Genomic DNA, 24,927 nt, shown 5'->3' on the forward strand with positions numbered 1-24,927 from the left:
CTCCTTCAAACCTGACCCCTATTGTGGACACTGAGCTCTTCTGAAAATGTGGCCTTAAATACACTTCAATATGTTAAAACTCCCACATGCCAGAAACACACTAGTTAAAATAAGTCTCTGAAAACTAGCCCTGTCCAGTGTGTTCAGAATGAGATGTGAGAGGTCTCATGCATGAAATCACATACCACTTCAAATTGTTTTCTGAAGAAACAACAGGGCATCTTATCAAGGACAGCAGACAGAGAGCCATTGATTCATGGTACGCTCAATATTCTGCTCCACTCCTACTCTGAAAAGGAAAATGTGTGTGCTGATCTCTTCCCTTCTCCACTTGGTTTCTTACTCTTGATCGCATCCGAAGATTGAAAGTGAAGGGAGAAGCCTGCTACAGCCATCCAGTGATACTTGCAAAGAAGCCGCGTTATCTTTTTAAAAGTAAATTTAATGTTGTTGTTGAAAGATGCTATATTGGAATCCTCTCATCATAGAACAGGTAGAGCATGTCCCATGAATACAGGCGTGTCCTCATTCTGAGATATGCCTTCTCTGAAATGGAGTTCATTTTCCTCCATGCACTAACGGTGAGCACTAGCTGTGATGGTGGGGATGATACCTGTCCACTGAGACAGAGGCCACCTTCTCTTTCATTAACTACCAGGTATGTTAGCTGTTTGTGCACAGTATCGACACAGGTTGGATTTGAAGCAGTGACCAAAGGGTGAGACACATTGAATCCCATCACCGTTCCACTGAGCAGCCAATTTTTGGTTAGTATTCAAAACTACTTTTTCATGTGAAGCTGATAGTCCCTTTAGTAGCGAACTGTTGCTCTGGACTTGACTTTTGAGAAGCATAGGTGTATACACCAGGTATGGGTTTTGAATGTTTAAATGTTCTGGACTTGCAGTAACCGCACATGCAAGTGTGGTGTGCATTTCTTTTCCATTTGTATGTCTCAATTTACAACCCGCCGTTCTGTCTCGAAACAGCTGAGTGTTATTTGCCAAAGACACCTCACAAAGAGAAACTGTTAAATATCTGTTGAATTTCTAGCAAGTGGCCAAACAGTTTTCAGAAACTTCACAAGAGGTACAATGTTCCAAAGTACAGGATTACTCTGCAAAGTGACTGTGTAAAAATGTCACCTTTAATCACCTATGTGTATTCGGGACTATCTTCAGTGACGCAATTCCATGTATGCCTGTTAACACTGCAGAGCCATCACACCTGTAGGAGGGGGAGCTACATTCTATTTGGTCTCACTTCAGAAAGAGAATTGATAAGCAAATTGCGTGCTTGGCTACACTTCCCCAGCCCATTGAAGGCATTGGGGGGTGGGTGAGTGGGGTAGCTGTGCACACCTCTCCCCTGCTATAACTAAAAGCAAAAAATAGCCTCATGGTTAAGGCACTGGACTGGGACTTGGAATACCTGGGTCCAGTTCTTGACTCTGCCATAGATTCAGTGTGGCCTTAAGCACTTGACTTAATCTACCCTGTGTCTCCATTTCCTGTCTATAAAATGAGGTAATACTTCCCTACCTCACATGGGTGTTGTGAGAACAGAATCCACAAACTGAGGCACTCAGACACTATACTGATGAAGCCCATCAAAGTACCTAGATAGACACATTTCAGAGGAACAGCCGTGTTAGTCTGTATTCGCAAAAAGAAAAGGAGTACTTGTGGCACCTTAGAGACTAACCAATTTATTTGAGCATGAGCTTTCGTGAGCTACAGCTCACTTCATCAGATGTTTACCGTGGAAACTGCAGCAGACTTTATATACACACAGAGAATATGAAACAATACCTCCTCCCACCCCACTGTCCTGCTGGTAATAGCTTATCTAAAGTGATCAACAGGTGGGCCATTTCCAGCACAAATCCAGGTTTTCTCACCCTCCACCCCCCACACAAATTCACTCTCCTGCTGGTGCTAGCCCATCCAAAGTGACAACTCTTTACATAATCAAGTAGGGCTATTTCCTGCATAGATCAAGGTTTTCTCACATCCCCCCCACCCCCATACACACACAAACTCACTCTCCTGCTGGTAATAGCTCATCTAAACTGACCACTCTCCAAGTTTAAATCCAAGTTAAACCAGAACATCTGGGGGGGGGGGGGGGGGGTAGGAAAAAACAAGAAGAAACAGGCTACCTTGCATAATGACTTAGCCACTCCCAGTCTCTATTTAAGCCTAAATTAATAGTATCCAATTTGCAAATGAATTCCAATTCAGCAGTTTCTCGCTGGAGTCTGGATTTGAAGTTTTTTTGTTTTAAGATAGCGACCTTCATGTCTGTGATTGCGTGACCAGAGAGATTGAAGTGTTCTCCGACTGGTTTATGAATGTTATAATTCTTGACATCTGATTTGTGTCCATTTATTCTTTTACGTAGAGACTGTCCAGTTTGACCAATGTACATGGTACAGTACCATGTACATGGTACAGTTTGACCAATGTGCCAGCAATGCCCCTCTGCCATGTACATTGGTCAAACTGGACAGTCTCTACGTAAAAGAATAAATGGACACAAATCAGATGTCAAGAATTATAACATTCATAAACCAGTCGGAGAACACTTCAATCTCTCTGGTCACGCAATCACAGACATGAAGGTCGCTATCTTAAAACAAAAAAACTTCAAATCCAGACTCCAGCGAGAAACTGCTGAATTGGAATTCATTTGCAAATTGGATACTATTAATTTAGGCTTAAATAGAGACTGGGAGTGGCTAAGTCATTATGCAAGGTAGCCTGTTTCTTCTTGTTTTTTCCTACCCCCCCCCCCCCAGATGTTCTGGTTTAACTTGGATTTAAACTTGGAGAGTGGTCAGTTTAGATGAGCTATTACCAGCAGGAGAGTGAGTTTGTGTGTGTATGGGGGTGGGGGGGATGTGAGAAAACCTTGATCTATGCAGGAAATAGCCCTACTTGATTATGTAAAGAGTTGTCACTTTGGATGGGCTAGCACCAGCAGGAGAGTGAATTTGTGTGGGGGGTGGAGGGTGAGAAAACCTGGATTTGTGCTGGAAATGGCCCACCTGTTGATCACTTTAGATAAGCTATTACCAGCAGGACAGTGGGGTGGGAGGAGGTATTGTTTCATATTCTCTGTGTGTATATAAAGTCTGCTGCAGTTTCCACGGTAAACATCTGATGAAGTGAGCTGTAGCTCACGAAAGCTCATGCTCAAATAAATTGGTTAGTCTCTAAGGTGCCACAAGTACTCCTTTTCTTTTTTAGATAGACACAGATGACATGTATCCAACCAAATTTTTCTTACTGGTGATGACTCAGTATCCAGAACAACCACAACAAAATCCTTTGATTTTTCTAATCCTAGGGTGAATTTGCAGGGCTGGCAATTAAAACAAAAACCTCTTCCTGCATTGAAATAGTGAACTTTGTTATGCCCCTCTTAATGACATTTCAGAGTAGAACTGACCTTTAATTCCATTATTCCTGATTTTACATATTATTGACTTAAATACACATATTATGCAGAACAGCAAATATTTTGCATTGCTTAATGATTAGGTTTACAAAAATAAAAATTCATACTCCGTTCACACATGTATTTTTATAGGCTGATAAGAAGGGTGCATAATTCCTTAAGAGGTTTTAAAAAAATAAAATCATCTTGCTAGATCAAGCTTCTAACTGGGAAGCTACTTCCACCTTGTGGCAACTTTTACTGACTGCACAACTCTCTTGTTTTTATTTTGTATGTTGTTGCATAAAGTACTCTGTTGAATAAAGTATTCGATTCCAGAAACAGTTCCTCAGAGCAGAACCACAGCTAAAGCATTATGGAAACTGGCTTAATACCTCTGACATTTCACTGTGTCTGTATTGCTATTGAAGTCACTTTCAGGATTGCAAAAAGAAAAGGAGTACTTGTGGCACCTTAGAGACTAACCAATTTATTTGAGCATCAGCTTTCGTGAGCCACAAGTACTCCTTTTCTTTTTGCGAATACAGACTAACACGGCTGTTACTCTGAAACCTTTCAGGATTATGGTTGCTTCCATGAAATATTCAATTGCTTGGCTTGGTGTCAAATGTAATTCAATTTGTGATGACACACTATCTGCTTACCCTTTGAACATTGCACTAAGCAAATGAATTCCCCTGTAAAAGGATGTTATGTGGAGGAATTAGTTATGTACATTTTTTGATGATTTATAATGAACAAAGAACAGCTCAAGTTTTTTAAAAGCTCTTCTTGCTTAATGTTTGCATTGGAAATTCAGGTTTTGCCTTCACAAGAAAACTCTGGCCTCGCGAAAGCTGAGGGAAAGACTGAGTTTAAAACTTTTCTGTTTTTAACCTTTTAACTTCAGTGATTAAAACATTGTAAAGAGAAAATGTATTTGCTGAAGATTCAATACTCCTGACCCTTTGAGGAGGGAGAGCTCATGACATGCATACTCTGAGACATCCAGGAGGATCTCTAGAAAACAGGGAAGACCAGGCTGGACACTCCATATTCTTAAGTATAAGAAGCAGAAAAAACTTTAGAAACTATCTCAAACATTTAAATAGCAATGTCACGTTTTGCTTTTTAGTGTCAGAATTGTCCGTTGTAGACCACATTTATAATTAAGCGAACAAAAATCATGGAGGAGCAGCACCTTTGTCAGGTTTGCTTCAGCACTTGGATGTGATCAGCCTCAACAGATAAATATTGGCAGAAAGTCTATTTCAGAAAGAGGAAGCACCATCTGTATCAACCCATTTTATCTTTTCAGATCTCCATGCTGTTCCTTCAACAGATGCCATGATTGAATACCATGGCAGAAGCCTAGAAGTTAAGTGTGATTTATTTTGACTCAATTGTCACTTTCTTTCTGTTGACGGCAAAGGTTCTGTGGCACTTTAAGATGTTTCACAAAGATATTGTGTTCAGAACAAGAAAAATAAAAACAGCTGCGTGCTTCTGATTATGTAGGAGATAAGAAATACCTAGCTTCAGCCTTTTTTCCTGTTTATCTTCAGCAGTTGGTGGCCTGCTGCCAGCGAAACTGTGACTATACTGTACCACAAGTAGACAAAGAAAATAGGAAATTACACTAGCTGAGCTTACTCCTGTCAACTTGGAGTCATGCTAATTGTTGCAGCTACACGGATTGGGGAATCAAGGCTAACTCTGTAGACAAAGCGTTTGACTAACTTGGTTCATGGTCTGTTTGGATTTCATGAGACTTGGCCAATACTTAAATGGGAGATCTCCACTGAAAAGCTCATTGCACGGATCCCAGCTCATGTAGGGGTAGTGGGCAATGAGTTGGCAGACAAACAGGCAAAAGATGCTGTTAAAAATGAGCAAGTTGATTTCAAAATTTCTTTAAGTAAACTGGAGTTTAAAAATCTAAATGTGAGAGAGGAATGGCAGGAATAAATACGGGCAAAAGAAACGAGGGGGTGGGGGGAAGATTCCATGAAATATATCAGAGTCCGAAGTGCTGATATACTCCAAGGCCCTGAGAGAGAGAGTGAAGTGGCTCTATCTAGAATTTTAACTGGCCATTGCAGTTTAAATAGTAATTTGTTTCTAATAAGCATACAGATGGATTATGTAGGATGTGCAAGGTCCAGGAAATGGTTGAACATCTCCTTTGGGAGCTCAAAGAATGTACCATTGAAATGGGATATTTATATGAAAAACGTAGAAGCCTTAAAGTATCAAAAGTTTCACTGCAACACCTAGTAAGAGCATCAGGAAAATGGAGTTCTATTTCCTTTTTTTAAAGGAATAATGCAATTCTTTAAGAACACTGGGAGAAGTGGAAAAACTTTAATGCTTGAATTACCTATAGTGTCCAGAACTTGGCGTTTATAGACTTGGCAAGTGAGTCTAAACAAAGTCAATTTCATTTCATGAATTAGAAATGACTTGGAGCTCAGTAAAAGGAATTGCTTGTAGCTTTGATGTTCCACCAAACAGCAATGAACAACAGCTTTTTGAAGACTGCCAATATCACTGTATTTCTTACATTACCTGTGCAACTTTTGTAAATCTGTTTTCCTCAATCCAGTCTTTGCATGCAATGATTCACATTTTTTAAAAGTTGGCTTCAGGACTGGATTGACAGCCCTGGAGACAGAAATCCTTTCACAGAACATGCAGTCCAGGCAGCAACAACGCAGACTTCATAACACTATACAAATGTGCTTCAACCTTAAGTTCCTTCATAGCCACAGGGGCCTAAGCCTGACTGACCTGATAACAGAATGTTGAAGTACTAGTGAGCAGGGTGGAGGATACATTAAGGTGGCAAAGCATAGGGTTATTACAGAAGTTGAGTAAATGCAAAGTTTAAAACTGCTGTCATTGGGTGCATCTCTATAAGAAAAACTTGGACCTATATTCTAATAATGGTGCAATTGAACTTGCCCTAGGTGCTAGTGAAGTCAGTGGTAAAAATGCTTGAACTCTGGCACTAAACCCAGTTTTATGGTACAGTGGTTAAAAATGCTTGAATGCTGGCTACGCTAATACTTTTACTAAAACCAGTGTAGCTGCTGTGTGCTGAAGATAGCTGAATTACAGGTACAGGCTTTTGTAGCATAAACAAAGTCTAAATGTCTGCTGTTACATCAGAATCTGTGTCCTGAAAGCAAGTGATTATAGTTATGTGATACAATTGCAGCGGTCAGTTTACATCTTCTCAACTTGCTTGGAAATTTCCAGAAAATAATACCAGTGGGGATTGCTTTGATTGGGCGCAGCTGTGCAGATATCTTTTCAATTGTAATTTATTTTAAAAAAGAGCAAAGCTCTGCCAGACAGAGGAGCTTGTAGACAAGAAGTACATCTTGCTACATTACAGGCATTATTAAATATAAACTCAAAATGAAGAGCTATTGCAGTCAAAGAAAGCCTGTGTCATTAGAACCTTTGAACCTTAAATTGACTTTCAATGAGATTTAAAGGCCAGATTTTTAAGGCATTTAGATGAAAAAAGATGCAGATAGGTGCCTAGTAAGATTTTTCAGAAGCACCAAGATACCTAACTCTCCAAAATGAAAGTTAGGTGCTCAGGAGCTTTTAAAAAATCCTACTTGGGGGTTAATCTCAATCTTTACATGCCCAAATACCTTTAAAACTCTGGCCGTTTAGTTTAAGGATTTTGACAGTTACGAGCATGTGCTGTACATTTGGCTTAAAAACATAGTACATACAGTAACAAGGGCTTTACCTAAGAAGTTGCTTCAAACTCTAAATTAACATGACAGACTACAACATTGTGCCATAGGCTTCACACAGGTAGGCACAGGCCCTGTCCCAAAGAGAAGCTAAGGGTTACCCAAAGAGCCTAATTTTGTTTGTAAATTACTCAGTCTATAGTAGGGTAACTGTCAGATCCAGTAAAAATGTCTCCTGGCTCCTCTCAAAGTAATATGATGACACCCTTTGGCTACATAGCCCAATTCAATCTGAAAATGAATGAGACCGTTAAAGTTGACACCACAGATTAATCAACTGATTTTAAAATGCATATTGTCCTATATCACCTTCTATTCATTTTGAAGGAAAATTTTCATTAACAAACACAAGTCTCTAAATGGGATCAGGGCCTGAACAGCAGAGTGGTGAGTTGCTCTCAGTAAGTTAGTTCATTGTATTAGTATTTTCCTACCAGTTCTTAAACCCTAATCTCTAAACTTTGATCCTTTTGGGTTGCTGACATCATTCTATTAATAAACTTCTTTTGGGCAAGTGTTTACTACTCACATTAGTTGCTCCTATGCAACACCTAGAGATTGACAACTGTCAGCCACAGAACATATGCTTACATTGAACACAGATTGCCCTTTAATAGAAATCTATATATTTCATACAAAATACCCGTTCCCAGGAGGTGCCAAACACCTACAGCTCCTCTTGAGGTTCCGACTGGAGAACTGGACAGTCCCTATTGGAGCTGATTTTCCCCCCCCCCCCCACCTCCCCATCAGGACTGATCTGTAATAGTGATCTCTTGTGGCCATTTGAGCAAGTACTTTCTTATGGAGGCTGCTTTCTTGTACTCCAGAGTATACTTCATTTGTACAACAACAAAACCCTAAGTTTCTAACTCTTGCAGAAATAACTACGTCTTCCTAGAACCAACACTGCCTTGCCTATTAGGTACAGTAATTTTTTTGAAAATGCTTAAGGCTTTGGCTACACACATTTGCAGTGGTTTAATTAAATTGGTTTATTTAAATAGATACCGTTAAACCAACAAAAAAGGTAGTATGGATATTTATTTTGTTTTAGCTTAAAATGATTAGGAATAGGTTTAGGGTTAAACCAAGATAAGCCATTCTGAGACCCAGTAAGCATCCACATAGAGATTTGCACTGCTTTAACTTAACAGGTCTACGACCTGGTTTACACTGTTTTTGTACAGCATTAACTACACTGGCTGAGACACAGGTACAGTTAGAGCAACACAAGCCCCTGTTGTGGACACAGTTATAGGACTAGAAAGGGGCTTATATCCGTATAGCTTATTTCCCTAACTGTAGCTATTACAGGATAAACTCCTGGTTCTCAACCAATATAGTTAAGCCAAAACAAATAATGTTGAGTAATCTCTTATCAGTCTCCGCTTCTAAACTGAGTGCAGTTTTGGTGGAGGGGATGTGCAGAGAGCAGAGCTAATAGTTTAGCCCACAAGGAGGAGCTGACAGAGACACTGAGCAGCCTGGAAAGTCATCACTTGCCGCCTGCTTTTCAGTGATTACAAACGGGGAGTGAGACTGTGGTGCTCCTCTATGCTTATCAGCTGGTGGAAGGTGAAGCCGGGTATGCTGTGAGTCATACAAGAAGCAGAGTTCTTTGTCGGTGTGAAACCAAAAGTAACCAGGGCCGGGCTCTTGCTGTTGTATCCAACCTAGTGGAACGTGGATCTTGCTGCTTTTTCATTGCCCAAAGAAGGTAACCGGAACCAAAGATTTACCATAAAGAAGAAAAAGCTACATAGCTCTGTCTTGCTCACTTGTGAGCTTTGTTCAAACAGCAGGGAAAATGGCTGAGTGGATTTTATACTTGTATGCAGTGAGTGGCATTTAAATAAGGATGCTTACTGCACCCTGTTTTAGCTTAACTGTACTGTTTGCTGTATTCCTAGAGTATTTGCAAAAGCCATTTAAAATTGCTAAATGATAATGTGCATTGATTAACCATTTATATGATGTCTTAAGAACATAATTAAGAAAAGAGTGAGGGGGGATTTGATAGCAGCCTTGCAGTGTGGGAGGTCTAGGTTGGATATTAGGAAATACTATTTCACAAGGAGGGTGATGAAGCACTGGAATGGGTTACCTAGGGAGGTGGTGGAATCTCCTTCCTTAGAGGTTTTTGAGGCCCAGCTTGACAAAGCCCTGGCTGGGATGATTTAGTTGGGGTTGGTCCTGCTTTGAGCAGGGGATTGGACTAGATGACCTCCCGAGGTCTCTTCCAACCCTAATCTTCTATGATTCTATGAGCATAAGACTAACATGTCAACATTGTACAGTACAACCCCAGTGACCTAACTGTGGCTTGAGCAGTTCATAAAATCAAAAAGTTCACACAATTGAACATCTCAGAATTACAGTAGGTCTGGTGCATAAATTGCAGTAGGGCAGACTGCATCACTTGCTTCTTGTGCTTCCAAGTGCATTGAAAATATTGGGAATGTGAAGGCATGTCAATTTGTTCTTCATTGACATCGATTTCATTATGTAACTTTTGTCCAGACTGGGGAAAAATGGTTTTTACGACTTGTTCGTAAGAAAACTGAGTTTCTTTCACTCAGTAATAATTGCATATTTTGTCACAATACTAACCCTATAAATGATCTTCCAAGTATTTTGATCCACCTTATTTCCGTATCTAAATATTTTCTTTCAAAAGGTAGTGTTACATGGGGAAATTTTGTATCAAATGACATTAGAATTGTTTGGTCAAGTATTTAAAATTGCTGTTATATCCATCTTTATAAATTACTGGAACAATGTCTAGGTGGATAGTAAAATGTGTTACTTTCCTTTAAAGTATTTTTGTTTTGATAGCTAAGTGTATCGTCAGTTAGCAATCTTAAATGGGTTTTGAAACTTGAGTGTTTTTTGGTTTTTGAGTTTTTCAGGCTCTTGACTTTTAAATAGATTAATGAGATAGTAGACGAAGTGGGTGAGCTAATATCCTCTAGAGCTCTCTTGGGCTTGAAAGCTTGTCTTTCTCACCAACGGAAGTTGGTCCAATAAAAGATATTACCTCCCCTCACCCACCTTGTCACTTAACTCGGTGGCATTTCTCTGTCTGTAATGTGATAACTTTGAATGCACCATCCTATGAATTCCAAAATTTTAGGGAACTGTTCTAGGCATCCTTGACCAGAACCATGTTGGTTTTTGGTGACAATGAGAAAAATCAAAACATGGAAATGGGGGACACACAGAGCCCCTGGCATCTGGTTAGCAGAGTTATCAATTGTGATTGACTGTAGACCAAAGAACCAGTTGATGGCAGACATTAATCCATTTCAGCATAACCATAGTCCCCATTTTAGTTCTGCTCATCCTCCCTATGGACTCCCAGACAGATACAAAAGAAATGAGAATGTGGGGGGGGGGGTGGAGTGAAGGGGGGCAGAAAGCCTCTTGCATGTGAAGGGAAAGTGTGGGGGAAGGGGAAATTGGGGGCACACCATACCCATTACCTAGGGGAAATGTGGGGCACATTAAGCCCCTGGCATGCGGCAGAGGGAGAAATGTGGGGCACACAGAGGTGGCATGGTGAAGAGGTGGAATGAGCGGGCACACAGAACTCCTGGCCAGGGGGAGAATAAGGGACCCTGGCATGGGGGAAGAGGGACATAGGGGCACACAGAGTGCCTGGTATGTGGGGAGAATGGGGAACAATGGTATGGTTGAAAGGGTGAATGGGGGGCAACACAGCTGCTAGCATATGGTGGAGAGGGGAATGGTGGACACTGGCATGAGAAGGGTGGGGAAATCAGGAACACATAGAGCCCCTGCAGTAGAGGGGGATAGGAGGATAGCACACAGGGAGGCTCGCTTGTGCAGGGGCAATGGAAGAATGCAAAGCACCCATGCTGTATGCAATACATTTGGCTAAAAGAAGCAACAAAGTTTCCAACTCCCCAATAGTATGAGCAATTGGGAGTATTTTCAGCCTGAAGGATGAATCCTTTGTTTTAGCCCACGAAAGCTTATGCCCAAATAAATTTGTTAGTCTCTAAGGTGCCACAAGGACTTGTTGTTTTTGCGGATACAGACTAACAGGGCTACCACTCTGAAACTTGTTTTTTGCTGAACACTCATGTACTTGTTGTTCAAAGCATTTTCGTTTGTGTTCCAGGAAAGCAACAGTGACTAAGTGCTAAAAGAGGAGACCCGTGAACAAAGGAGCAGCCCTCCCCAGGCCCTACAGGTAGGGCCAAATTCCCCCATCATGTAACTCTCCTGAAGTCAGTTGTGTTAAACCCAGGATAGCTTTGTCCCATAACACGTGGGTAGACTCAGTGCTTTGTGGGTAGCTATCAGGCTGTTGTGGTGATGAATTTACTCACTGAAGATGAAATGCAGACGGAAACACATGTGAAAAAGATTTGTCTAAAACTGAGGAAACCTGAGAAATTAACCTGAGCTAATATTTCCACTGTGTCCTCTCCTCTGATAGGAACGTACATGAAGGCTTTGTTTCCTCTCAGGGCTGTCATGGGAGGAATGGAATCTCTTCTGAGTCTGACATTTCTGCATGTGTGTGGGTGGACCTGATCGCAGACCAATGAGCCAACTTTAGAGTGTGCGGAGCTGAAAAATTAAATCTGAGGCAACATGGAACAGAGCAGCAAGAACTCCATGGCAATGCTGGCAACAAAGGACCAGCGTAGGGGGAGATTCTGTGAGAGCTTTAATACCACAAGGGGTTGTAAATTTCTCCCCATTACAAGCATGGGGTTAACAAGGGATAGTTTTAAAAAAAGAAAACAAAATTGTTTGTGTGGTTGTCGTTTAAGGCCTGTGGACTTTGGCCAGTCTTCCGTGCATTAGTTAGTTATAACTACAGCAGAGCCTGCCTAGTGTTACAAGGTTAAGGCTTGATTTACTGGCGAGTACTTCCAGCAAAAGCCAACATTCCTAGAGGCATTAGATGAACCTGGGTCAGGGGCTCAATGGGGTAAAGCACCTATACCCCCCACTCTGATAGGGAGGTCGGGGCTGGCCTGCACGTGGGCAGAGGCAGGGCCAGGCTAATGGGAGATGCACTCACTTGACACCTCTCCCAGACGGAACTCTCTTGGAGGCCTGCCTGAATTCCACTGTACCCACCTAATGCCCCGCCTTGGTCGCCTCCTCCCTCGGCTGAAGGTCGCAATGAATGCTCCCCGTCCAGTGCTGTTGATTCAGGGGCTCTGGTTGCGAGCGATAGAGGAAAGGGGGGTGGGGATTTGGAGAAGAGGCAGGGGCCTCAGGAATGGAGCGGGGGGGGGGGGAAGGGTGTTCGGTTTTGTGCAATTAGAAAATTGGCAACAATAGGAGCACCCCAGGATGCTGCTGCTCTGGTGATGGGGCCCAGGGCTGGCCACTGGCCACTGCTCCAGCCGCCTCTGGGACAAGTCCTCGGGCCGTCCCCAGGGCCAGCTGCCAGGGGGCACCTAAGTAGGGGCTGATGCGGCTGGCCCGAGGGCCACTCCAGGAGTGGCCAGTGCGGCTGGCCCAGGGTCAGCCGCTTTGGTAGGGTTGCCAACTTTCTGATTGCAGAAAACCAAACCCCTTTCCCTGAGGCCCCATCCCCCACTCACTCCGTTCCATACCGTCTCCGTCATTTGCTTTCCCCCCACCCTCGCTCATTTTTACTGGGCTGGGGCAGAGGGTTGGGGGGCGGAGCGGGGAGGGCTCCGGCTGGGCATGTGGGCTCTGGTGTGGGGCCAGAGATGAGGTGTTTGGGGTGTGGGAGGGGGCTCAGGGCTGGGGGTGGGGCTGAGGGGCCTGGGGGAAAGTGTCGCAGTTCCGGTGGCATCCGGTGAGCTCTCGCTGGCCCCTGAAAATCCGGGGGAGATGGTGTAAATCTTGCGTTGGGCCGTACCCATATCCGCAGCAGGTCTCCAAGGTGAACAGCCTCTGGCATGTTAGAACAATGTAGGTAAGGGAAGTTGGCAAGCCAGATCCGTAACTTTGGGATAAGGATTGGCTCTAAGGGCTGGGTCGGTTGGGCTGGGTTGCGAAATGGGGCTGGGCGTGAGCCGTGGCTGGAGCTCTGGGCTGGGGTCGAGGGGTTTGGAATGTGGGATGGGGCTCAGGACTGAGGCAGGAGGTTGAGGTGCAAGAGGGGTTGTGGGCTCCAGAAGGGAGTTTAGGTGCGGGAGGGGGTACTCAGGGTTGGGGGAGGGGGCTGCGGGGCAGGGGAAGTACGGGTGGTGTTTACCTCAGGCGTCCAGGAAGTGGCCGGCATGTGCTTATGGCCCCTAGGTGGAAGCCCGGCCAGGTGGTTCTGCGCACTGCCCCCAGCTGCAGGCACCACCCCCGCAGCTGCCACTGACCGTGGTTCTCGGCCAATCAGAGCTGCGGAGCTGGTGCTTGGGGTGGCATGCCGGCCGCTTCTGGGGGCTGCGTGGAGCCAGGGCAGCTAGGGAACCTCCCTTAGCCCTGCTGTGCCACTGACCGGCCTTTTGATGGCCCAGTCAGCTGTGCTGACCGGAGCCACCATGGCCCCTTTTTGACCGGGTGTTCTGGTCGAAAAACTGACACCTGGCAACTCTATGCTTGCGTGGTCCTGGGGTCAGCCAGACTGGTGCTGCAGAAGTCATGGAGGTCATGGAAAGTCTCACAATCTGTGACTTCCGTGACCTCCGTGACAGACACAGAGCCTTAATTATTGGGTACACAGACTCTCCCAGGACCTGGTGCATAGACTCATACTATTTCTACCTAAAGAGCAGCAGCAAGGGGCAGCAGAGACCCTTCTTCCCTCTGGCTTTAGGTGGCCCCCCATGCTGACCGCAGAAGCTGGGGTGCCTCTGTTTTGCTTCATTTGTTCAAGCATTTTCCTTGTTAAAATGTAAACTTGGATTCTAATACGTTTGCACAACTCCAGAAGCTGGGACTCTGCTTACGGTCCAGGCCCCATTGTGCCTGTCTTCATCTGCCTTGTACCTGTACAATCTGCAGATTGCTCGTGGTGCTTAGCGGGGGATGTGTACGAGTGGTTATTGCCCAGGTGTTGTGGCTACTATTGAAACTTTCAATACTGAAATGTGCTTGGTATCAGAAATGATTAATCTCTCTTTAAAGGGCTAAAACAGATGTCCCCAAACTGTAGGGCATGCCCCGGGGGGCACAGTGGAACATTCGGGGGAGTGTGGCGGAGCACGGGCCAGCCTCCACGGGGGCAGGGCAGGAGCACCACCCAGCCCCACTCTGCCACCAGCTCTGCCACGGCCAGAGCCCCGGCTCCCAGCTGCAGCTCAGCTCCCAACTTCAGCCCCAACCTGGCCCCTAGTTTTGGCCCCTGACCATGGGCTGGCCGTAGCTTCTGCTCCCGACTTGGCCTCTGGCTGCAGCTCCACGCCTGGTCCCAGTCCTACCCCAGCTACGGCTCTGCTCCCGGCCCCAGCCGCCCTGGTCCTGGCCCCAGCCTCAGCCTCAGCCCTGGCCATGGTTCCGTACATGGCCCCAGACCCGCCCCCAGCTGCGGCTCCGGCCCCAGCCTCAGCCTCCTTAACCCCATCCGCCCTCCCTTCCCCCCTCCGACCCCCGGAGCTGTGACCCCGCTCCCAGCCCCTGCTGCGGGTGGAGTGGGGGGCACAGACAGGGGCAAGGGGGGGCACGACTGAAAAGTTTGGGCAGCACTAGGCTAAAAGGCATGCCTGGAGGTCATTGAAGAGGCTATGCACACTCTCCAGGTGTATAAAGTTGAAGCGAGAATACCCAGGGTTTCAGACTTAATTCATAAATTCTGACGATTGACAAAACGTAGCACAGTTCAGAATCTCTGTTTATATTTTCTCTCATGTCTTAAAAATATCCATGGTCTAAATCAAGCAATATAAACAGGTCAAATTATTTTCTCCTAAATCTCACTCCTCTGGCTTTTAGATTGGAAGCACTTTTCAAGACAGAGCCGGTGTCTCATGGAGGTTAACATGATCCTTTATTCTGATGACTGGATCAGGCCCAAGGCATAAATACTTCCTCTCAGCCCAGACTAGCTGGTGAGGGAGAAGCTGGCCTCCCAAAGGCCTACAGAGCTGGGCCCTGATTGAGGGAGGTACTGAGTGCCCTGGATAATTGCTGACTTCAGTGGCAGGTGAGGGTGCCACACAGGGTTGCCAACAGTCCCTTATTTTTCATCTCTGTACATCAAGATTGGGAATTGCTTAGTGCTGCAAAAAGCAGCAAAAAATACCCCTGGCGAATGTAGGTGAATACTGTTTATTAATGATAATGTCGGGAGGAGAGGTGGGGTGGGGTGCAAAGAAAACAGTCCTTTATTATTGAAATACAATGTTGGCAACCCTAAAAAACTGCATGAGAATTGGCCTTTTGTTGGAGATCAGAATAAAGTTTGAAAACAAATCCTTCTGCATCCCACGGGAACACTCACTAGGTGGGAAACTGCCACTGTGCTCTCTAAAACAGGAAGAAATGCCATAAACAGACCCTGGGGTGGCTTGCGCTGGTGCAGAAAGCAAGGCAGAGTGATTTCAGTCTAGTATGGTTCCCCGTTGGTGCCAGAGAGGCCTGTGTACTTGGTCACAGGCTGATAAAACTCAGTATTTTTAAAGAAGACACACCTGTTTTTGTACTTGAGCTGCACAGGAGTGTCAGAAACAGCTATTTAATTGAAAGGTAATAAAAATAAACAAGACCAGACTGATTTGCACAGAACATGGTTAAGCTATCAACTTTTGTGACGTAGCTGCTGCTGTCACTCATCCCTGCACTCCTAACACAGAGTTTGTCTACACAGGGGCACTCAGGAAAGTTAATCCAAATTAACTAAAGGCGTAGATTAAAAGTGGATTAGTTTAACTGCATTAAACTACTGTGTGGACACTGGTTTCAGAGTGGACGCTCTCGTTCAGAATTAAAGTGGCCTTGAATTAAGCTAAATCTAGTTAAGGCCACTTTTATTCTGAATGAGAGTGTTCACACAAGGGATTAATGCAGTTAAAATAAGGGTTTATCCACCCACTGCTACAGGGCCGTGGCAATCTAACTGCGCTGTGTGGACACTGGTAGTGTGAACAAAAAGTATCTAATTCAAGTTTAATGTAGTCTTCTTTGCTAGGGTTGCCAACCCTCCCGATTTGGCCAGGAATCTCCTGGAATTGGGTTCGATCTGCCAGAGGCTACTGAAGCCAATCTGGGAGATTTTAGGTGCTAAAAGTCTTGCGGCGCAGCGGGGCTAAGGCAGGCTCCCTACCTGCCCTGACTCCACAAGGCTCCTGGAAGTAACCGGTATGTCCAGCTCCTAAGCACAGGGGTGTACAGGGGATCTCTGCGTGCTGCCCCCACCCCAAGTGCTGACTCTGCAGGGGCAGTGCGCAGCACCACCTGGCCACCCCTGAGCCTAGGGGCTGGACAGGCTGGCTGCTTCCCAGGAGCTGTCCTACATAAGCGCCACCTGGCCGGAGCCTGCTCCTGCACGCACCCCAACCCACTGTCCCAGCCCTGAGCCCCCTCCAAGACCCAAACTGCCTCCCGGAGCCCACAGCCCAAACCCCGTCCTGCACCCCAACCCTCTGCTCCAGCCTGGTGAAAGTGAGTGAGGGTGGGGGAGAGCAAGCAACGGAGGCAGGGGGGAGTGAGTGAGGGCGGGGCCTCAGAGAAGGGCAGGGCCTCGGGGAAAGGGTGCGGTAGTGGGCAAGGCAAGGGTGTTTGGGTTTGTGTGATTATACAGTTGGCAACCCTATTCTTCTCCAGTGCCGCAGTTTCTGCTTTGGCTGCTTCTGCACCTACCAGGAGGCTTCTCTGGCTGACTTCTCACTGCAGGTTTTCCACATACCAGGGTGTCCCTCTAACAGCATTTCATGATACAAAAGGAGCATTTTTTCCCCTTGTTCCTTAAGCATTTTTGTTCACTTAAAAGTTGGAAACCTGACTCAGGGATGGGCCAGTGGGGTCTGGGGGAATCCAGTTATGAGGCTTAATATAATGCTTATAAAATACTTTATGGCATTTCACTTAACTCAGAGGTGTCAGCTATTAGCAGCTCATGAGGGCTCACTGATCTCTGTGACACTCATAAATGGATACAACAGGTTTATGGAGTTGGTATAAAGGACTGGAAGTTAAGCTGCCTCGCATCATCTCTGAAGTTAGCCCCTGGGGGAGGCACAGGAAGGAAGTGGTGTGATACAAGGGGTGACTAGTCCATATAAGCCCTAGCAAAGCTAGTGTAATAGATGTGTGCCTATTACAACCAACAGCAAGTAAGGGAGCAGTGTTCAGTGATTTAAATACACAATACAAACCCGAGAGCCAGAGATCCTTTAGAGCCCTTAAAGGGACACTTAAGATAGAAAGGAAACCTTGTTTACGTTATCGGTTACTCCGGAGCAGAAAACTGTAAAATAAAAAAATTTCCTTTTTTTTTCACTGCTTTGTTTCCTTTCTGTGCTTCACTCAGCTTGAGAAATGGAACTATATGGATCATTGGCTTCATTTTTAGTCCCTCTTGCACGGGCATTCACAACAGTCTGAAACACAAGCACTTTGAGTTTCTACCACTTCCTGAACTCCCTAAACCAAGAACAAGACAACCCCTCACAAAACCAGTTCACTTTGTATTAGGATTTGTAACCACTCCTCTTACCAGCACTATTTTTCTTATGATAAAATCTAGTTTTGAATCATCATTGGCACTCAAGATCTCAACTGGAGAGAGGCATGATCTAGTGGTCTGAGCCACAGATTGACTTTTGATCTCAGCCCTGGCACTGAGAAAGCTAATTATGCCCATTCTTCAAGTTGCCTTCTAATTCTGAGTGTCTCTTTTGTTTGGGAGTCCAACTGCATATACCTAGTGCCTGACTTCTCATAACGGCTGTTGCTATTGAAATCAATTGGAGTCTTGAGGGTTCTTGGCATACACTGAACAATCAGGGGGTCTCAACTTCTCTGCCTCAGTTTCCCTATTGACTTCACTGCTTACCTCCTTCTATTACTTTTCTCTCTTTGAAGTTTTCACAGTCCTTCATTAGCATTCAGTTCAGACTGGTAAAAGGAGATCCAGTGTGAACCATACAATACTAAATGTACATGTAAATAGCCAGCTAGATAAACATTTCTTGTCTGACTGAAACCCTGTTTTTCATCTTTGGTGTTGACCAGTCCCTAGACACAGACTTTAATAATTTAATTTTCAGTGTATATACATAACTCCTTACACAACATCTGTAAGGGTATGTCTACACTACGAAATTAGGTTGAATTTATAGAAGTCGAATTTTTAGAAAGTGATTTTATACAGTCAGTTGTGTGTGTCCCCACTTAAAACCATTCAGACCATTAAGTCAGCAGAGTGCGTCCACAGTACCGAGGCTAGTGTCGACTTCTGGAGCATTGCACTGTGGGTAGCTATCCCACAGTTCCCGCAGGCTGCCACCCATTGGAATTCTGGGTTGAGATTCCAATGCCTGATGGGGCAAAAAACATTGTTGCGGGTGGTTCTGGGTACATGTCATCAGGCCCCCATTCCCTCCTTCCCTCCATGAAAGCAATGGCAGACAATCGTTTCACGCCTTTTTTTCATGGGTTACATTGCAGACGCCATACCACGGCAAGCATGGATCCCACTGAATTCACCGTCACTGTATGACTCCTGGGTGCTGGCAGACGTGGGACTGCATTGCTACACAGCAGCAGCTCATCGCCTTGTGGCAGCAGATAGTGCAGCATGACTAGTAGCCATCCTCGTCATCTCCTGCGTGCTCTTGGCCGGCCTTGGTCAGGTCGGTTGGGGCGCCTGGGCAGACATGGTTGCTCCTGGCGGACCTCGGTAAAGTCTGTCAGGGGCGCCTGCACATAAATGGGAATGACTCAGGTCATTCTCTTCTTAAAGTTTTGTCTAATGGAGATTCAGTCCTGCCTGGAATATTGGCAGAGGGATAGCTCAGTGGTTTAAGCATTGGCCTGCTAAACCCAGTGTTGTGAGCCCAGTCTTTGGGGGGGGCCATTCTGCCTCAGGCTGCTCTCCCAGCCAGCAGCTCTGTCTGCTACCTAACTACCCCTCCCTCCCTCTGTGAAAGCAATGGCCGACAATCGTTTTGCGCTTTTTTCCGTGCGGGTGCCATATTGCTGTCAGCATCGTCATCAACTTGCCGCTTCTGCTGCCACTCTGCTCTCCTGCTCATGCCATACCATGGCAAGCATGGAGCCCGCTCAGATCACCGTGGCAGTTGTGACCGCTCTAAACACCACACGCATTATCATGCAGTATGTGCAGAACCAGAACCTGCAAAAGCAGGCGCGTAGGTGACGGCAGCGCAGTGAGGAGAGTGATGAGGATATGGACACAGACTTCTCTCAAAGTACAGGCCCCAGTAATTTGGCCATCCTGGTGGGAATGGGGCAGGCTCATGTCGTGGAACGCCGATTCTGGGCACGGGGAAACAGACTGGTGAGACCACATAGTGTTGCAGGTCTGGGACGATTCCCAGTGGCTGCGAAACTTTCGTATGCGTAAGGGCACTTTCATGGAACTTTGTGACTTGCTTTCCCCTGCCCTGAAGTGCAAGAATACCAATATGAGAGCAGCCCACACAGTTGAGAAGTGAGTGGCAATAGCCCTGTGGAAGCTTGCAATGCCAGATAGCTACCGGTCAGTCAGGCATCAATTTGGAGTGGGCAAATCTACTGTGGGGGCTGCTGTGATGCAAGTAGCCAACGCTATCATGGAGCTGCTGATATCCAGGATAGTGACTCTGGGAAATGTGCAGGTCATAGTAGATGGCTTTGCTGTAATGGGATTCCCTAACTGTGGTGGGACGATAGACGGAACCCATATCCCTATCTTGGCACCGGAGCACCAAGGCAGTGAGTACATAAACCACAAGGTGCTGCAATGCACTGATGGATCACAAGGGACATTTCACCAACATCAACGTGGGGATGGCCGGGAAAGGTACATGGCGCTCGCATCTTCAGGAACTCTGGTCTGCTTCAACAGCTGCAGCAAGGGGCTTACTTTCCAGACCAGAAAATAACCATTGGGGATGTTGAAATGCCTATAGTTATCCTTGGGGACCCAGCCTACACCTTAATGCCTCATGAAGCCATACACAGGCACCCTGGACAGTAGTCAGGAGCTGTTCAACTATAGACTGAGCAAGTGCAGAATGGTGGTAGAATGTGCATTTGGATGTTTAAAAGTGTGCTGGCGCAGTGTACTGACTCGCTTAGACCTCAGCGAAACCAATATTCCCACTGTTATTACTGCTTGCTGTGTGCTCCATAATATCTGTGAGAGTAAGGGGGAAGACGTTTATGGCGGGGTGGGAGGTTGAGGCAAATCGTCTGGCCTCTGATTATGCGCAGCCAGACACCAGGGCGGTTAGAAGAACACTGCAGGGCATGGTGCACATCAGAGAAGCTTTGAAAACCAGTTTCATGACTGGCCAGGCTACGGTGTGAAGATTCTGTTTGTTTCTTGATGAAAACCCACCCCTTGGTTCACTCTACTTCCCTCTAAGCCAACCACTCTCCCCTCCCCCCTTTGATCTCCACTTGCAGAGGCAATAAAGTCATTGTTGTTTCACATTCATGCATTCTTTATTAATTCATCACACAAATGGGGGGATAACTGCCAAGATAGCCCGAGAGGGGTGAGGGAGGAGGGAAGCACCAGGTGGGGTGGGGGAGGAGGAGAGGATGGAAGGACAAAGCCACACAGCACTTCAAAACTTATTGAATGCCAGCTTTCTGTTGCTTGGACAGTCCTCTTGGGTGGAGTGGTTGGGTGCCTGGAGGCCCTCCCACCGCGTTCTTGGGCATCTGGGTGAGGAGGCTATGGAACTTGGGGAGGAAGGTGGTTGGTTACACAGGGGCTGCAGCGGCGGTCTGTGCTGCTGCTCCCATTCCTGCACGTCAACCATACGCCGGAGCATATCAGTTTGATCCTCCAGTAGCCTCAGCATTGCATTCTGCCTCCTGTCATCACGCTGATGCCAAGGTGATAAACAGTTCCTGGCTGTCGGGGAGAATGGTTTAATCATAGAATCATAGAATATCAGGGTTGGAAGGGACCTCAGGAGGTCATCTAGTCCAACACCCTGCTCAAAGCAGGACCAATCCCCAATTAAATCATCCCAGCCAGGGCTTTGTCAAACCTGACCGTAAAAACTTCTAAGGAAGGAGATTCTACCACCTCCCTAGGTAACGCATTCCAGTGTTTCACCACCCTCTTAGTGAAAAAGTTTTTCCTAATATCCAACCTAAACCTCCCCCACTGCAACTTGAGACCATTACTCCTTATCCTCTCATCTTCTACCACTGAGAATAGTCTAGAACCATCCTCTTTGGAACCACCTCTCAGGTAGTTGAAAGCAGCTATCACATCCCCCCTCATTTTTCCCTTCTGCAGACTAAACAATCCCAGTTCCCTCAGCCTCTCCTCATAAATCATGTGTTCCAGACCCCTAATCATTTTTGTTGCCCTTCGCTGGACTCTCTCCAATTTATCCACATCCTTCTTCTAGTGTGGGGCCCAAAACTGGACACAGTACTCCAGATGAGGCCTCACCAATGTCAAATAGAGGGGAATGATCATGTCCCTCGATCTGCTCGCTATGCCCCTACTTATACATCCCAAAATGCCATTGGCCTTCTTGGCAACAAGGGCACACTGTTGACTCATATCCAGCTTCTTGTCCACTGTCACCCCTAGGTCCTTTTCCGCAGAACTGCTGCCTAGCCATTGGGTCCCTAGTCTGTAGTGGTGCATTGGATTCTTCTGTCCTAAGTGCAGGACCCTGCACTTATCCTTGTTGAACCTCATCAGATTTCTTTTGGCCCAATCCTCCAATTTGTCTAGGTCCCTCTGTATCCTATCCCTGCCCTCCAGCGTATCTACCACTCCTCCCAGTTTAGTATCATCCGCAAATTTGCTGAGAGTGCAATCCACACCATCCTCCAGATCATTTATGAAGATATTGAACAAAACCGGCCCCAGGACCGACCCTTGGGGCACTCCACTTGATACCGGCTGCCATCTAGACATGGAGCCATTGATCACTACCCGTTGAGCCCGACAATCTAGCCTACTTTCTACCCACCTTATAGTGCATTCATCCAGCCCATACTTCTTTAACTTGCTGACAAGAATACTGTGGGAGACCGTGTCAAAAGCTTTGCTAAAGTCAAGAAACAATACATCCACTGCTTTCCCTTCATCCACAGAACCAGTAATCTCATCATAGAAGGCGATTAGATTAGTCAGGCATGACCTTCCTTTGGTGAATCCATGCTGACTGTTCCTGATCACTTTTCTCTCGTGTAAGTGCTTCAGGATTGATTCTTTGAGGACCTGCTCCATGATTTTTCCGGGGACTGAGGTGAGGCTGACTGGCCTGTAGTTCCCAGGATCCTCCTTCTTCCCTTTTTTAAAGATGGGCACTACATTAGCCTCCGGCCCCATGGACTTGCGCATGTCCAGCTTTTCTAAATAGTCCCTAACCACTTCTTTCTCCACAGAAGGCTGGCCACCTACTCCCCATGCTGTGTTGCCCAGCGCAGCAGTCTGGGAGCTGAACTTGTTCGTGAAGACAGAGGCAAAAAAAGCATTGAGTACATTAGCTTTTTCCACATCCTCTGTCACTAGGTTGCCTCCCTCATTCAGTAAGGGGCCCACACTTTCCTTGGCTTTCTTCTTGTTGCCAACATACCTGAAGAAACCCTTCTTGTTACTCTTAACATCTCTTGCTAGCTGCAGCTCCAGATGCGATTTGGCCCTCCTGATTTCATTCCTACATGCCCGAGCAACATTTTTATACTCTTCCCTGGTCATTTGTCCAATCTTCCACATTTTGTAAGCTTCTTTGTTATGTTTACGATCCGCAAGGATTTCACTGTTTCTCCGCTTGCCTGGTGTGCGCTATCTTCAACCTCCCCCTCCTCCTCATCTTCCTTGTCCCCCAGATCCTCATCCCTGTTGCGTGAGACTTCCCCCTTGCAGGAGTCCACGTACAGGGGTGGGGCAGTTGTAGGGGCACCCCCTAGAATTGCATGCAGCTCATCATAGAAGCGGCATGTCTGGGGCTCTGACCCCAAGTGGGCATTTGCCTCTTGGGTTTTTTGGTAGGCTTGCCTGAGCTCCCTAAGTTTCACTCGGCACTGCTGCAGGTCCCTGTGATAGCCTCTGTCCTTCATGCCCTTGGAGATTTTTTCGGATATTTTGGCATTTTGTCTTTTGGAACGGAGTTCTGATAACACGGATTCATCTCCCCACGCAGCGATCAGATCCAGTACCTCCTGTTTGGTCTATGCTGGAGCTCTTTTGCGATTCTGGGACTCCATGGTCACCTGTGCTGAAGAGCTCGCCAAGCTGGCCAAACAGGAAATGAAATTCAAAAGTTCCTGTCTACCTGGCCAGTGCATCTGAGTTGAGAGTGCTGTCCAGAGTGGTCACAATGGAGCACTCTAGGATAGCTCCCGGAGGCCAATACCATCGAATTGCATCCACACTACCCCAAACTCGACCCAGCGAGGTCGATTTCAGCGCTAATCCACTCATCGGGGAGGAGTGCAGAAACAGGTTTTAAGAGCCCTTAAAGTCAGAAAAAATGGCTTCGTAGTGCGGACGGGTGCAGGGCTAAACTGATGTAATGCTGCTAAATCCGACCTAAACTTGTAGTGTAGACCAGGGCTATGTGTGTTTCGTGATGATACTAGCGACCAAAGTGGAGCCAGCTTTTATTTGACACTTCACATGATCCTCTTTGGTGAATTACAATATATGCACCAGATGCAGGAGATCCCTGTAACCCTTATGTGCCCCCTCTGAGCCTCTTGCCAGTTGGTTCTAAGAGGCTCCTGGGTTGCAGTGTAGAATGGCCAGGCAACATGGGAGAAACATGGAAGATTTCTGTGGCTGTAGATCAGATTGGGGAAAGATTGCTTCTTCTTTCAGTTGTGGCACAAACCCTGTGAAAATCCAGAGGGACTGGCTAGCCTGTGTTGGAGAATGGTTAGACAATTTTCTCTGAACCTGGTACAGTAGTGGGAGTTCTCTGAGATTGGAATGAGGAGAAGGGAACAGTGCGGGGCTACTCCTCTGATTAAAGCGAGCATGGAATTTGGTGCTCACTGAAGGAGCAGTGCTTGGGATTTAATCAATATAAAGGTGGTACTATATTCAGGCTGTTAAACACAGACTGGCTTGTTTTTTCTGGCTTTTGAAGCAGCCCAGGCTGGGTTTGGTTAGTCTGGGAACTAATGTCACAAGACAGGGTCCTGTAGCTGCTGGCCTGAACCAGGTGGTCATGGCAGGGTTAATCCTCTGGGAGTTGACAATTAAAGTGTTCTTCATGAGGCGTTGTTTTTCCAATAAGCATGTTTTTCATTTGCAGATACTGTAGTATCGTTCCATCCACATGTTTGGCAGCTTTCCAAGTGCCTGCAAGCTTGTGTTTACTGTACAGCTTCACACACTTCTGGCATGGAAAAGGAACTGTGCTTGTTCCTCCAAAGAAAAAACACATTTGGAATCTGCCAAAGAAAAAGGAAATGACCAGAACAGGAGCTGGCATCTTTCCAAGCCCAAAGGGCCAGTGGTACCCCTGTGAACCTAAAGGTAATATTCAGAATAGGTTCCACGCATAATCTTTATCCGCATGAATTTGATTTTGGAAGGCAAGTTTGGGAGCAGACTGCCAGCTGTTAGTCTGGAAGAGTGGGTATTGAACCACCGCAGTATTGC

The 24,927-nt window shown here is 46.1% G+C and overlaps 1 protein-coding gene and 1 long non-coding RNA gene across 5 annotated transcripts in view; both read left to right on the forward strand.

Moving 5' to 3' along the window:
- The window catches only part of LOC125645281 (uncharacterized), a 35,809-nt gene extending 28,831 nt beyond the window's left edge, over positions 1–6,978 (forward strand). The window contains exon 4 of the long non-coding RNA XR_007359274.2: positions 4,760–6,978. This is a non-coding gene — a long non-coding RNA (uncharacterized LOC125645281). The remainder of the gene's footprint in view (positions 1–4,759) is intronic.
- Positions 6,979–8,675: 1,697 nt separating this feature from the next.
- LOC125620593 (dipeptidase 2) overlaps positions 8,676–24,927 on the forward strand; it is a 35,832-nt gene continuing 19,580 nt past the window's right edge. The window contains exons 1-3 of one of the 4 annotated variants that reach the window (XM_048816500.2): positions 8,676–8,937; positions 11,365–11,436; positions 24,578–24,801. The gene's annotated coding sequence lies outside the window, so the exon portion shown is untranslated. The remainder of the gene's footprint in view (positions 8,938–11,364; positions 11,437–24,577; positions 24,802–24,927) is intronic. The other 3 variants (XM_048816501.2, XM_075118346.1, XM_048816503.2) reach the window with 3 other exon arrangements.

This window comes from Caretta caretta, chromosome 12, assembly GCF_965140235.1.
Source record: "Caretta caretta isolate rCarCar2 chromosome 12, rCarCar1.hap1, whole genome shotgun sequence".
NCBI classification, from domain to species: domain Eukaryota; kingdom Metazoa; phylum Chordata; order Testudines; family Cheloniidae; genus Caretta; species Caretta caretta.